This window comes from Tamandua tetradactyla, chromosome 21, assembly GCF_023851605.1.
Source record: "Tamandua tetradactyla isolate mTamTet1 chromosome 21, mTamTet1.pri, whole genome shotgun sequence".
Classification (NCBI taxonomy): Eukaryota; Metazoa; Chordata; class Mammalia; order Pilosa; family Myrmecophagidae; genus Tamandua; species Tamandua tetradactyla.
In genome coordinates this window covers 5,543,713-5,549,200 of record NC_135347.1, presented here as the reverse complement: position 1 = coordinate 5,549,200, position 5,488 = coordinate 5,543,713, and positions in this window count along the sequence as shown.

Here is a 5,488-nt window from a genome sequence, read left to right as displayed (position 1 = left end):
CCATTGGCCTATCTACATTACTCGGACTCTTCTAGCAAGCATTTTCAGCAAATATCACATGTGTCTTGCTAACCTTTATTCAAACTGGCTTTTCATTTCCCTTGTTTTAGAACACATATTTTATTTTGCTAAGAAAAATTTTTAAATGGTAGGAATTCATTAATCTACATGGCCATGAGGAGAAAATAGACATCAACAACAGAATTTTTAGAAAAACATAATCCCAACCAGTTCTGATGATACAGACTTTTGTACCCAGAATGTACATGGCTACTTAACCAATGGCCTCCTGCCCTTTCATGCTCTCAAAGAGATATGATAAAAGCCAGAAAAGGTATCAATGGTGCCAATGTTTACCTTTGCATGGTATAAAAATTTAGATCAAAAGTTTAAATTTCAAATATGCCAAAGGTAAATTGACTTGAAGTGATATAACACATTACTGTATTTCAAGAGGATCTGAAGTTGCTAACCTGCCTCACCTACCTAGCCATTATCTCCACTCCATCCCCAGCTCTGAGTGCCTCTTATTCCCTTTTTTTTCTGCTCCTTAGTTGCCAAGACGTGCACGAGAAAGGCACAGCGTGTGTGGACAGGGCCTGCTACAGGTTCATTCTACTCTGTCACTGGGTAGTGGATTGACATGGGCATTGATGACAGAAGGCCTTCATCCCCACCCTCTCTCCATCTCATCCAGCTTCTCAGCCTCAAGTGTCATCTCGTGGCTGCCTATATCACATAGGGTGAGCTAGATAACCCTTTAAATTTTATACACCTGAATTTAAATCTAAGCCCCACCACTTACTGGCTGAGTAACTGTGAGCAAACTACTTAAGTCATTTAATTCTCAGTTTCCTTCCAGGTTAAATCAAGATAAGAATCCATGCAAGGCTATTGCAAAGAAAGGTATACATTGCATAATGTCTGGCACATAATAGGCCTTCAATTGGTTCATTTCTTTGTTCTTTTCTTTCTGACCTCTTATGGCATTCCTCACAGGAAGCTACTCCAGACAGATTCCATGGCCCCAAGATCCCCAGTCTTCCTTTGCACCAATGTGACCTCTATACGCGGAAAAGATCAAAGCCATCTGGCATGTGGTTGCTAGCCTCCTCTCTCTCCAGCTGTCCCAACACCCTACTCAAAGCTCAGCGTGTCTGGGTACCTTCACCCAGAGCTCTCGTTCCATCTGCCTCAGAAGGAGAAGCATCTCTGCCCCTTACCCCGGCTAACCTCTTTTCTGTGGTGGGTCTCATATCTCCTTTTTCTATTACCTCCTGTTCCCTTTCTGTTTTGAATGTCAGTGATGCAGCAAATTTTTATTAAAGGTAGGGTTTCCTCCCACTCCATCAGTTCCTTCTCCACTTTCTACAGATGTTTAGGTATCCTTATTATTCTAATAATAAATCTCTGAGTTCTGCTCTCCTCTGGAGCTAGGTCCTCACCCACCAGAGCAGTGTATGGGGATTAGAAGCCAGGCTGCCTCTTCCACCTTCTCACTGTGTGTCCTTGGACCAACAACAAGCTTCCTGTGCCTCAGTTCCTTCATCTGTAAGTGGGAGGAAATAGGGTTGTTTTGAATAGAGAAAATTAGTTAATTCATCAAAAGCACCTAAAGCGTATTGGGAACACAAGTGCTCAGTAAATCTGAGGGTTCGTATCAGTCTATTGGAAACAACCAATAGGATATATATATTTATATGAACCAATAGTATATATACAATTATTACAAATTGACTTACCCAATTGTGGGGATGGGTAAGTCTGAATTCCATAGGGTGGGCTGCAGATTGCAAATTCTGTAAGGGTGAAGATGAAGTCTGGAGGGAAAATTTCTTCTGATCTCTGGAGCCCTCACTTCTTGCTGCTAAGACCTCCAAATGATTAGAAGAGGCCCACCCACATCATGCAGGGCAATCTCCTCTACTTAAGGTGAACTGGTTGTAGATGTTAATCATTATCTAAAAAATAACTTCACAGTAACACATAGACCACTGTTTGACCAAGCAACTGGACACAACTCAGCAAGTGAATACATAAATGTGTGCTGGGGAAAGCGCTTCTCCCAGAAGCATCTGAGAGACATGTCTACTCAGGAGGAGTACCAGGTTTACTGAATTCAAGAAGATGGCTCAGTCCTCAATCTTGGGGTTTGTTCATGTGAAATTTATCCCCGCAAAGGATAGACTAAGCCTACTTAAAATTAGGCCTAGGAATCACCCCCAGAGAACCTCTTTTGTTGCTCAGATATGGCCTATCTCTCAGATAACATGGCAAGCAAATTCACTTGTCATGTCTCTATGTGGGACATGGCTCCCAGGGGTGTAAACATGGGACAGAAATCCTACAATGAGCTGGAACTCAGCATCAAGGAATTGAGAAAACCTTCTCATCCTAAAGGGGGAAGAGAGAAATGAGACAAAATAAAGTGTCAGTGACTGAGAGATTTCAAACAGGGTCAGGAGGTTAACCTAGAGGTTATTCTTATGCGTTATATAGATATCCCCTTTTGGCTTTAAGGTGTATTAGTGAGGCTAGAGGGAAGTGCCTGAAACTGTATAGCTGAGCTCCAGTAGCCATGCTTCTTTAAGATGATTACATAAAGATACAGCTTTTGCAAAGTGACCATGTGACTGTGAAAACCTTGTCCTGATGCTCCTTTTATCTACAGTATGGACAGATGAGTAAAAAATATGGATTAAAAATAAATAAATAATAGGGGGAACAAATGTTAAAATAAATTGGGTAGTGGGAAGTACTAGTGGTCAATGAGAGGGAGGGGCAAGGGGTATGGTATGCGTGAGTTTTTTCTTTTTTCTTTTTATTTCTTATTCTGGAGTGATGTAAATGTTCTGAGAAATGATCATGGTGATAAATATATAACTATGTGATGATATTGTAAGCCACTGATTGTACACCTATTATGGAATGCTCTATGTTAAAAATGTTCGTATTGTATGCTGATTACTTTTTTAAAATCTATTTTAACATTTGTTCCCCCTATTATTTATTTTTATTTCATATGTTCCTCTCATCTGTTGACAAGGTAGATAAAAGCAGTATCAGACGCAAGGTTTTCACAATCACACAGTCACATTGTGAAAGCTATATCATTATACAATCATCATCAAGAAACATGGCTGCTGGAACACAGCTCTACATTTTCAGGCACTTCCCTCCAGCCTCTCCATTACATCTTGGATAACAAGGTGATATCTACTTAATGCATAAGAATAACCTCCAGGATAACCTCTCAACTCTGTTTGGAATCTCTCATACATTGACACTTAGTCTCATTTCAGAAAACTCTTCCCCCTTTGGTCGAGAAGGTTTTCTCAATCCCTTGATGCTGGGTCTCAGCTCATTCTAGAGTTTTTCTCAATCCCTCGATGCTGAATCTCAGCTCATTCTGGGATTTCTGTCCCACGCTGCCAGGAAGATCCACACCCCTGGTAGTCATGTCCCACATAGACAGGGGGAGGGTGGTGAGTCTGCTTGCTGTGTTGGCTGGAGAGAGAGGCCACATCTGAGCAACAAAAGAGGTTCTCTTGGGGGTGACTCTTAGGCTTAATTTTAAGTAGGCTTGACCTATCCCCTGTGGGGTTAAGTTTCATATGAACAAACCCCAAGACTGGGGGCTCAGCCTATAGCTTTGGTTGTCCACATTGCTTGTGAGAATATCAAGAATTCAACTTGGGGAAGCTGAGTTTTCCCCTGTTCTCACCATTCCCTGAAGGGAACTTTGCAAATACTTTTCCACTCACTGATCAAATCACTCTGGGATTCATCAGGGCATCAGCTGGACAAACCAACAAAATCTCATGTCCTATACAAAGTTCTATGTACTTAAGGTGTTCAATCAACTATCTACATAAGTTATATTAGGAGATGCACTAGTCAAAGTATAGATTTGTACCAAATAAACATTTTTTGCTTTAGTCTCACACATTAGTTGAAATTTTAAAATATTAAGTACCATCTATTTTCAGCACACTGCAGTAATGACATTCTTTTGTTCTTCCTCATGCAAAAACATTTTTTAAATTTGCACATTTAGTTACTATCATTATACACTCTAGGCATTCCTAGATTACGCCATCTCAATCTTTATCATCTATCTTTCTTTGTGATTTCATTTATGCCCCAGCCCTCCTCCCTCTATCATTCTCATATGCAGCTTCATTCAATGTTTTAACATAATTGTATTACAGTTAGGTAATATTGTGCTGTTCATTTCTGAGTTTTTATATTCAGTCGTGTTGCACAATCTGTATCCCTTCAGCTCCAATTACCCAATATCTTACCCTGTTTCTATCTCCTGATGGTCTCTGTTACCAAGGAAATATTCCAAGTTTATTCACTAATGTCAGTTCATATCAGTGAGACCATACAGTATTTGTCCCTTTGTTTCTGGCTAATCACACTCAGCATAATGTCCTTAAGGTCCATTCATGTTGTTACATACTTCATAACTTTATTCTGTCTTACAGCTGCATAATATTCCATCTTATGTAAATGTTAAGAATGTTCGTATTGTATGCTGATTACTTGTATTAATAAAAATTAAAAAAAAAAAGAAGGTGGCTCAGGAGAAACAGATCCTGGGAGGTCAGGGAATTTTCTTTTTGACCTATCAATACTTAACGTTAATGAAGAGCTGCAGAAAAGTCAGTTTGTGCAAGATGTTTTCTGTCGGTAGCTGTTCTAATTTGCTAGCTGCTGGAATGCGATGTACCAGAAACAAAATGGCTTTTGAGAAGGGGAATTTATCAAGTTGCAAGTTTGCAGTTAAGGCCATGAAAATGTCCCAATTAAAGCAAGTCTATAAAAAATCTCCCAATTAAGACACCAAGAAGAGGTTACCTTCACTCAAGAAATGCCGATGGCATTCAGAATTTCTCTCTCAGCTGGAAAGACACATCGTGAATACGTCAGTGCCTGCTAGCTTTCTCTCCAGGCTACTTGTTTCAGGAAGCTCTGACGGGGGTGGTTTTATTTCTTCATCTCCAAAGGTCCCTGGGTGTGCGGGCTCGCATGATTCTCGTGGCTGTCTCACTTTCTCCGAAATGCTTCCTCTTTTAAAGGATTCCAACAAACTAATCAAGACTCAAGGGAATGGGTGGAGTCAAATCTCCCTCTACTCAAAAGTTAATACCCACAATTGGGCGAATCACAGCGCCTGGAGATAATCTAATCAAATTTCCACCATGCCATCCTGAACAGGGATTCAAAAAATGGCTGCCTCCACAAGATGGATCAGGATTAACACATGGCTTTTCCAGGGCACATAATCCTTTCAGATCAGCACAGTGACAAAGCCTCTCCTAGCCTATTGTGCAAGTGACATCCCTTAGAGGACAATTTGCACAATGACGTCACCACCAAACCACTGCTCAAGTCCAATCCCTGGTCTTCTTTTTCTGTTCTGTAGTCCAGAAATATTTTCTTAAAAGCCAGAAACAATGTAAACGTGAGCAGCATGTCAGAT